General features: G+C 36.4%; 2 pseudogenes; both read right to left on the bottom strand.

The window, feature by feature from the left end:
* Window positions 1-10,634, bottom strand: part of LOC102486754 (nuclear autoantigenic sperm protein-like) — a 453,231-nt pseudogene that overhangs the window by 50,226 nt on the left and 392,371 nt on the right.
* On the bottom strand, window positions 4,972-5,924 carry LOC102495470 (39S ribosomal protein L1, mitochondrial pseudogene; annotated as a pseudogene).

Genomic DNA, 10,634 nt, shown 5'->3' with positions numbered 1-10,634 from the left:
CTCTCTCATGGAAGAAATAAATAAACTTTAAAAAAATGTAATGTGAAGATTTGCTCTTTTTCATGGATTATTACATTATAGCAGTCAAGTTTTTGTTAACTAATCACAGGGATTAGAGGGAGGGAAATGTGTGTTATGAATCTCCACACATGTTGGAATAGATGCACGTAGTACTTATTTTGAAGGCAGATTGCACTTATTGGCTTAACAAAAAGTTACATTTGGCATGGTTTACTATAAGTTTCAGTTTATGAAACATAAAGAGTATTGGCCAAAATCATTTCCAGTCTGAATTAGTTAGCAATTCTATAGTTTTTTTTTTTTCTTTTTTTGAGAGGTTTTTGCTGTAGGGCACGTGCGCTCACCAGACAGACAGAGAGAGACATAGAGACAGAAAGTGAGAAATCATCCCCCAGGGGGGATGGCCACGCCGCAATCCCTTCTCCTCCATTCTCCTCTCGGGATCTTGGGCACGCATGCACACGCGCCGGGCATGAGTTTTAAGCCACCGGGTCTGGGACGCGAACCGCGGTCGACTACATGGGAGTTCAGCGACATAACCATTACGCTAACTGCTGGTTCCCAAGCAATTCTATAGTTTAAACTCATGGAATTTTTTTTTATTAATTTATTTTTCTTTTAACATTAATATGCTATACATCATTACAGTATACAAAATGAATTTTCCAACCAAAATATACTGTCTGTTGGCTCAATCAAGCACATCAACATACGTGTTATCAACAAACAATTTTTCATTTCTTATGTGTTGTATATTTTGCGTTTTTGTTTGTTTGTTTGTTTTTTGCCATCTTTGATTCCCTATCCCTAACCCTCTGCCCTGTCCAACCCTCTAAATTCATGGAATTTTTTTTTTCTTTTTTTGGAGAGGTTTTCACTATAGGGTGTATGCGCTCACCAGACAGACAGAGAGAGACATAGAGACAGAAAGCAAGAAATCACCCCCCAGGGGGATGGTCACGCCGCAATCCCTTCTCCTCCATTCTCCTCTTGGGATCTTGGGCACACACGCACACGTGCCCGGCATGAGTTTTAAGCCACCGGGTCCGGGACGCGAACCGCGGTCGACTACGTAGGAGTTCAGCGACACAGCCATTACGCTAACTGCTGGTTCCCTTCATGGAATTTTGATAGCAGATAATTTTTATAGAATTCCTAAGGATGTAAAAACATTCACAGAGTGCCTTTTGTTTTTTGTATCTAAACATGATAGATATCAAATGATAGATGATAGATTACCTAATAGATGATAGATTATCATTCTATCATAAGTAAACTTGTTTCTTAGGTTCTGAGTAGAAGAATTCTCTGTAGTAGAGTCCTAACATCTATTAAGTAAAAATTTAATATCCAAGGCTATTTCTGGACCAACTAAACACATTTATGTAAACCCAACTGCAAGTGGAATAGACGATCACAAGGCTAAACAGTATTATGAGAGTTATAGATGTGAGTCTAACACCTTGTTTCATTGAATTCCAAATATCACCAATTGAAAATTAAAAAAAAATAAACTCAGCTTACTTTTATTTCTATATGCCACGTTGAATACAGAAACTTACTGAAAACTACTTCTCGAAATAAGTATTACATAATTAAAGGAAATATTAAGTATTGTTTGTTCTTCAGATGTAGAATATAAATCATGAACTAGGTCCTTAACTCATGCATAATTTAAGTCATCTGTTATGCTGGAATTTGAAATGTTGGTTTTATTATTGTTTACAAGTGTCATTGTCAAGGGTAACTAGGGAATTTAGACCAAAATGTGTCATTTAACATAATAAGAATTTTATCTTTTGAAAAATATTTAGATATGTTTGAAAAGATATTTCCAAAGTAATATTTACACAGACATAAAAATTACAAAAGCTGTCATTATGGACAATTTATTAAGCTCTATGACAGAAAGATGTTCAGAAGAGAGCATACCAACGTCATAGGTCCCACAATTTTTTTTTCTTTGGTAAATCTGACTTCAGAGAAAGTATTTATCTTATTATATCTGTCTTGGCTCCTTGTTATGCTTTTTTATTCACATTTAATTGTGAATAAGAAATCTCTATAGCACATAATATGGTCTTTCAAAGTATGTATGTAGGGAACCACCAGTTAGCGGAATGGCTATGTCGCTGGACTCCCACGTAGTTGACCGCGGTTCACGTCCTGGACTTGGTGGCTTAAAACTCACGCCAGGCGCGTGTGCACGCATGCCCAAGATCCCAAGAGGAGAACGGAGGAGAAGGGATTGTGGCGTGACCATCCCCCCTGGGGAATGATTTCTTGCTTTCTGTCTCTCTGTTCTCTCTCTGTCTGTCTGGTGAGTACACACGCCCTATAGTGAAAATCTCTACAAAAAAATAAATTAATTTAAAAAAAATAAAATAAAAATTAAATAAAAACAAAGTATGTATGTAGTACATGACAATCAAATCAAGGATATTAATATATATGTCCTTTTTATTTCCAAAACTGAATTACTATTTTGATATTTTGTGAAGGAGTACTTTTGATCACAACTGGCAAGGCTGTGGTGGAAAGAGCTCTTCTCTTAAAATATTAAAATAGTAATTTAGGTTTGGAAATAGTATTACATTTTAGGAATTGGCTAGTATTGGGTTGTCAGAAAAGTCATGTGTATTTTTCTATGTTTTTCTACACAAAAATGTGTCATGACTTTTCAAACAACCTAATAGTATTACTCCCATCCTGGTTCAGTATTGCACTTCTTCCTCTCTTTCATTCCTTTGTTCAGAGTAACTTAAACCAACTCAAAGCCTTCCTGGAAATGTGGGATGGTACATAAATATTCAGCAGATTATTTCTTAGTAAGGTACTTAGTTATTGATAAACTCCCCAATAGCATGCTGATATACTGTATGTGTCCCAAAGTGATAGAACATGTAAGAGGTAGACAAAGGAATAATTAGAATTTTAAAATTATTTGTTGTTCTAGTACATATAGATAAAATAATATTTCTATTTCTCTACAATAAAAATTAAATTATCACAAATTTCTGTTGTTTCTGTCTAAACAATGTAAATAAGGACAGAACATATCCAGCAAAAGCAATTACAACTATTTGCTCTGCCCTAAAAATATTAAGTTTGAAAATATTATATTTAATGCCCTTTACTTCAATACTTTTCACAAATGCTTCATGTAACCCCCAGAGTATTTTTGAAGTCAGTTATAATGCTCCTTCTATTTCTAAGGTAACAAACAGATTTCCCCAATTCCAAGTGTCCCCAAAGTAATGACATTTACCTGCTCATTACTACCATTGTGGAGACTAATAAAGAGAAGTGTGCTTACCTAAATTATAGTCCTCATTGTCACTAACTATCATAAAGACCTTGTTGCAGTCAAGTAATCTATGAAGCTGACTCTACCACAGGTATTTGTATGCTGCAAGTTTTGCCGGATTTGGTAAACAAAAACTTATGTCTAGTCAAATTAAAATTTCAAATAAACAATGAATTTGTATTTGATAAATATATATTCCATGCAGTATTTGAAACATGATTATTTTTAAATTATTAGTATGTCTGAAACTCTAATTTAATTGTATGCTCTGTGTTTTGATCTGCAACTCTACCTAGGAGTGATTTCAGGATCAACTACTGTGGGGACTGAAGAAAGAAACACTCTGCAGAAAAAGCATTAAACTTCAATGCGACAACAAAGGTCTACAGCCCTTTCTTCAGGCAGCCCTGAACATAGATAGCCCTACAGAGCAGACCCCATTTGGTAAGGAAAGACCAGAGGCTTTCTCTCTTCATCACTGAAGTCACTGAATATAGGTTGTCCCAGGAAAGGGCATGACATCAGGTCAGATCGCACTTTTCAGCTCTTCAGAGGAGTCCACTGAGAGCTACTGTCCTGTTAGGAGGACAAGGGGGCATCTGAGTGGGAGTCCACAGCCTTCACTACACTTATCCAGTCCCATCTGCTAACCAAAATAAATAATTTTAACGATGGAATGTCCGAGTGCTAACCTTTCGAAGAGAATGATTTTGTGGGATTGATTTTCCTTTGGAGTAGTGGCTCTTAAAAATATGTTGTGCCTTGGGACCAGCAGTTTGCATAAAGCCTATGTCACTGGACTCCCATATAGCCGACCGCAGTTCGCGTCCCGAACCCAGTGGCTTAAACTCACGCCAGGCGCATGTGCGTGCATGCCCAAGATCAAGAGAGGAGAATGGAGAAGTGGTTGCAGCATGGCCATCCCCCCTGGGGGGCGTGATTTCTCGCTTTCTGTCTCTCTGTCTTTCCGGTGAGCACGTACCCTATAGCGAAAACCTCTCCAAAAAAAGAAATATGTTGTACCATCCTTCATATGGGAAAAAAAGACAAGAACATTCTCAGATAAACAAAACCTTAAAGAATTTACCAGCACCGGACCAGATCTCCAAGAAGTTCTCAAGGGAGTACTATATCAGGAAAATTAAATACAGACCCACAGAAATAAGAGTTCAAAAACTAAGAAAATGGCCAACTTAATCATAGGGGCAAGTCTGTAGTTGAATATTATATCCTAGAATTCAATTGGGAAGATCAAACCACAACAGAAGATAGATTAAGTACATGAGACTGAACTGGTGAAATAGCATTTTATGACTTTTGACTAAAATATTGCTGATTTTCTTCTAGGCTTTGTTGTCTGGTTTTAAGGATTTTTGTCCTGTCTTGAGCTGCTGATAGGTTCATGTACCTACTATGTGAACAGAATCCTAACCTGTTTCCTGGCTTTAAGTTTTAAGCAAATTTCCCTATCTTGATTTGACATTGGATATAGCACTGGGAAACTAGTGCATTTCAAAACTGCTTTTCTTTCTTTTTTTTTTTTCTCTCTTTCTTTTTTTTGTAGAAATTATATGATTTTATAATTTTCCCTGTTGCTTATTAATCCACTGAAAATAATTTCATAATGCAACACTTTAGGCAGCTTATTTTTCACTTTCTTTGGTTTCTACTTCTTTGGGTAACAATGGATCGATCTTTAGTAATAAACCTTCACTTGTCAAACTATGAAGAAAAGCATGTACCACAAAGGGACCCAAACTCAGATGTCTATGCCTACAAACTTCATTAACAACTGCTTGCTGATTGGTAGCTATCTGATCACTTGCATATCCAATGTGGCTATTTTGGTCTCGAGAAAGTTCTCCCTTTCTTCATGTTCAATTTTAAATAATTCAAGCATTCTGGGGATGTCACGGCCAATGGAATTTCTAATAAGCTTTGGAAATCTTTTTTTCAATTTCTCCCTTAATGGATTGAGCTCAGGCATTATTTCTGGAACAGCTACATAAAAGTCTGCATGAACTTCAGCATCCAAAATCTTCTGAATGAGATTAATTCCTCCAGCAAATGCAGCTCCATTTTCTTTCGCTATTTCAATTTCTGATGCATTCCCTGCAACTTTATTAATTACTAAAGAGAATGGGTATGGAAGACTAAGAACACTGGCAAATGGTTCCACTTTTTTCTTCTTTCCCAGTGCTATATCTAATGTCAAATCAAGATAAACACCTTGCTTTGGAATAGTAAAGTCCAGACCTTGAAATTTCTTAAGTAAATGAATTGCTTTGTCTACTTCATGTATTTGCCTTGGGTATAAGCGTTTTAAATAGACATCATCCTCAGGTTCACTTTCCATGTAGGGATATGACTTTATTTTTTCTACCTCATCTTTTTTTTCATCTGATGCCTTTTATTTGATACCTTTTTTTTTTTTTTTTTTTTTTTTTGTAGGCTTTGCAGCAGCAGCAAAATATCTATGGGTCATCTGAATGTTTACAGAACAAGGATAAAGAGATGTCTGATAAATCAGCTCGGAAAAACTATGCTTTTGATGATGTGTCAAGACTCTACAAAGGCATCTTATGGCCACTGCCATATTGACCATCAAAACTGCTTAACTGCTTTTCTTGGGGGAACCAGCAGTTATCATAATGGCTGTGTCGCTGGACTCCCATGTAGTCAACTACGGTTTGCGTCCCAGACCTGGTGGCTTAAAACTCATGCCGGGCACGTGTGCATGCGTGCCCCAGATCCCGAGAGGAGAATGGAGAAGGGATTGTGGTGTGACCATCCCCCCTGGGGGGTGATTTCTCGCTTTCTGTCTCTCTGTCTCTCTCTGTCTCTCTCTGTCTGCCTGGCGAGCGCATGCGCCCTATAGTGAAAATCTCTCCAAAAAAAAAAAAAACTGCTTTTCTTGAAATGATCAGCTGAACCTGCTATTGAAAGCAATTAGATTATTTAAGAAATTATGTGATCAATAAAATGTGGAGGGAAAGGAATGGAAGACAACTGTAGACACAAGAGATAGTGTGAGAAGAGGGTGGGAAAGGGCAGAGAGTCAGAAATAGGGGTAAATGTGTGTGTGTGTGTGTGTGTGTGTGTGTGTGTGTGTATGAAACTAGAAAGAGAAAATTACTGATGATGACATGCATGATTAAGCCACTATGCAGTATATTCTGGATGGGAAATCACATTTTATATGCTGTGATGATGCTTAGGGGATGAAATTAATTAATTTTTTAAAAAATGTTTCAGGAAATAAACTATTTTTCTTGAAATTAAAAAAAAATACATTAAAAATACCTATTTGATGACTGCAGTAAGCTATGTAGCCCCAGCTAGGTACTACCTTATAGCATGTTCATTCGACTCACTGAGGTTTATGCCTAAAGTTGGACTTATGTTCATGGATATGTATATATCAGCTGTGCTTGCTATTGAAAATATTTAGATTAATTAAGATCATTACTGAATCTATAAAATGTGGGGGGGAAAAAGGCATAGAAAGCAACCATGGATACCAGAGACAGTGTGGGAGGAGGGTGGGAGATGGCAGAGGGTGAGAGATAGGAAATCGAGGATGAGAAAAAAAATCAAAATATACAGGAAACAAGAAATTGAAAATTATTTGTTGATGATAACACGTATGTTGATGTGCTTGATTGAGCCAATATACAGTGCATTCTGGGTGGAAAAATCTCATTTTGTATGCTGTAATGATATATAGTGAATGAATATAAATAAATAAATTTAAATTTAAAAAATTAAAAAAGAAATAAAAATATGTTGTGCCATAGATGTCTTTGGCAGTGGTGAAAGTTGTTTTCCTTCTCAGAGTAATTTTCAAATGCCCAAAATAAAATACAAAAGATAAAAGGAAAAGTATTTATGATTCAATAAACCTATCACAATATTGAAAAATCAAATTCATGATATAATAAAATACAGGTTCATTTATTAATACATTAAAGAATGCAGCAGTAAGTATAATAAATACCATAATCTCAAAGTGGTAAAAAAACAAATGCTATTTCAAGGTAGCATCAACAGCAATGATGTTAAATGGCATTATCTGTGATTTATACTGGTAACAACTTAGTCTACTAACCCTAGTAGTTTGGTTACTTATATCTGTAATTGAAGATAATTCCAAATTTTGATTAAAGATGAATGAAAATAAAAATGTCATTTGTCCCCCATCCAAGTTCTTGGACCCCAGGTCAATATAGAAAACAGTTCACCTAAAATAAAATCCCTGTTAGGAGTGGGAGGTAAATAGGAAAATGAAAAAAAGAAGTCCTATCTATAGTCAAGAAAAGTAAGAATTTTCAAATATAAAATAAAGTATAGGGAATATTTTATAAAAATAGCATTAATCTCTTAAGATTAAACAGCTTTAAGCATTTGTATTCTATGTTTATAAAAATAGCATTAATCTCTTAAGATTATTAAACAGCTTTAAGCATTTGTATTCTATAGAAGGAAGAAGTTAGAATCTGAGCATTGGTGCCTAGATCTGCCTGATGCATATGCTGGCCATCAGTGTCCTCATCTGTACAATGAAGATAATATACTCTGTCTCTTAAAATGTGTAACTAACATTGGCAAATGCTATTCTGTCCTCTAAAAATATCAAGATACAAATGTCTCATTTTGCATGCAAAGTGAACTAGGTTAGAAGACCAAAGTGGTATACAAATTGATACCAACCAAGCTATGGGATGAGTGTTCTGTATCAGAGACAAGAACACGGCAACTGATACTGCCTGGGAAAGGCAGGGCAGATACCACAGATAAAACAGACTGGTGCTATTGTTTGAAAGAATAAATGAAGGTGGTGCAGTAATAAAAAAGGGTGCACTTCAGTAGTGATCCACATGGGAGGATTTGGGGGTTGAGTCGAGACCTTCCTAAGTATACCAGGCACACAGGAGCCCATAATTCAGGCCTGGCTGAGCCCGAAATGGATTGGAGCATCAGGACCCCACTGAGAGCGACTTTCTCTGTCCCTTCACTCATGGAGAAAATAAATAAGTAAACTTGCAAAAGAATAAAATATTTGCTACATAAAGGAAGTGAAATGGGTGTAGAAAGTGGGGAAGAAAGATGTTCCAGGCAGATAATGGAAATAATTGCCCCAGTAGTACTCCATGCCTATCATTCCCCTTTGGCTTGACTTTCTGGTTAGTATAATTCCATCTCTCCTTCCTGAAAACAAAATGAAGAACTCAGACGTGGCTTATCACTACATATACATACAAACCTGTGCACTTTCCTAAGTACAAGAGAAATACTCACTACAAACAAAATTCTGATGGATAAATAAAACAATTAGAAACCTGACGTGAAAGTATTATTTTGGGATGACATCCAAACTGTCCTTTGGGAAGAAAACACATATTATAATATCATTTGACATAATATGATTATATGTAAGTACTTTAATGAAGTAAGAGCACTAAGAAGAAAACTCATTATAGATGTTTTTATTGCTTAAGTCTAAAAAGTTCAAATTTAGTTTAGTAAAACAAAATATCTATAGCAACAACTGTTATGTGTACTGGCATTAACATTACAAATGCATGGAAAATTCTTTCTTCTTTCAAACATATTATGGTAATAATCATAATTAGGTACATATGTTAATATGAAATAAAGCAATACAAATTGTTCATATTGCCTGGAAACTCCATGAAGTTTTCAATTCACTGAATGAAAAAGCAAAGTTCAAATAAGTTCAGTGCTATTTTTTTAGATGCAATAAGTTATATATCTATAAATTTATCACCATATCATATACACTTCAAATTGTTAATGTAACTATTTAAATTACCCAACTTTCTGTTAATTATCTACCTTTCATCATTTCTTATGAATGTTAATCATGTAATGTCTATTTCTAGGTTAAGTAATCAGGGATATGAATTCTATTCTCCTCAAATGAGACCAGAAGCCCTCGGGGCTGCCAACATTCAATAGACAATTTCCAAACCTTCTGTAACTTGAACTCCATGGCATTTGACCTATTGCTCTAGTTGTTCAAAAATATCCTACTATTGGCCTTTGCAACAGCACTCTGCTCTGGATTTCTTCCTATCTCTCACATCCTCTCCTCCCAGACATATTTATAGATTCTTCCTCTGCAGGTTTCCTAAATCCCAATATTTCTATCTTTCTGTCTTCAGTCCTCTTAACATGTCACTGCTAATTCTTCTAAGAGGATTCATTTGCTCCAAAATCATTAATTGCCTTATTCCTATGAAGTCACTTTACTCTAAACTGAACTTATCACCTTCCTACCTCACATGTCCTTTTCTCTGCTATTTCTGCCAAAGTTAATGAAAGACAACAGCAGTGTTTAGATATCCAATCAGAAATCTTGGGGTCACTTTGATTCTTCATTCTCCTTCACCCACCTACCTCAACCTTCAAGAGGTCACTAAACTTCATGCTCTGCTTATCTTTGACGTAGTCTTTAGCATTTTCCTTTGTCTTTTTCCTTTCTTACTTTCTTTTTCTCTCCTTGGCTTATTTTTATCTACTTCTTCCATGAGACAGGGAGAGAGAAAGAGAGGGAAGAGTAGCCTCAACAGAGACTTCATGCCATGATCGCACTCTCAGCCTGAAACACCCTGGATAACGGGCACCCATATGTACCCAATAAGCACACAAAGACCCCGAAATGTGCTCCTGATACCTTCCACGTGACCTCATATCATGGATCATTGTGTTACCACAGTGGCACTGTGGCCAGCCAGCATCACTTTTCTTGACTTCTTGACTAGGACAACATTCTTACTTCCTTCAACTCATTCTGCACACCACAGCCAGAGGGAACTTCCTAAAGTATAAAAAGAAACAAGTACCTCCCTTGCTAACTGTCTGTATGGATGATACCCAAACATTTCAGTACAGTACACACGTTCCTTCAAAAGCTAACTTCTGCTGCTTCTCCAATCCTACTTCTTGTAGGGAATGCAGAGTATCTGGAAACTGATGGGAGGGATGTAACAAGAAGCAATAGCACACGATAGCTTTATTTGGGTGATACTTGTACAGATTTTCCTTTGGGGAAGTTCCTCACAGAAGCAATCTGTACAGATTCTCTGGTGCAGGCTCTCTACCAGGAGTAAGGGAGGGAAGGGGATCTCCCAGGGGAGAGGCCCAACGGACAGGGGCCTTAAGTGTCTAACTGATATCTACTGAGCAGGAAGTGGGGAGTGTATGGATTAGAGTTCCAAAGGGCATTAGTGGTTTGGGGTCTTTGTGACCTGGTGTTTACTTATTGGTAGCAAATTTAGGGAAA

This window comes from Tupaia chinensis, unplaced genomic scaffold (genome assembly GCF_000334495.1).
Source record: "Tupaia chinensis unplaced genomic scaffold, TupChi_1.0 Scaffold000402_1, whole genome shotgun sequence".
NCBI classification, from domain to species: domain Eukaryota; kingdom Metazoa; phylum Chordata; class Mammalia; order Scandentia; family Tupaiidae; genus Tupaia; species Tupaia belangeri.
Note: the sequence above shows the minus strand (reverse complement) of the source record. Positions and strands in the feature narration are given on the sequence as shown.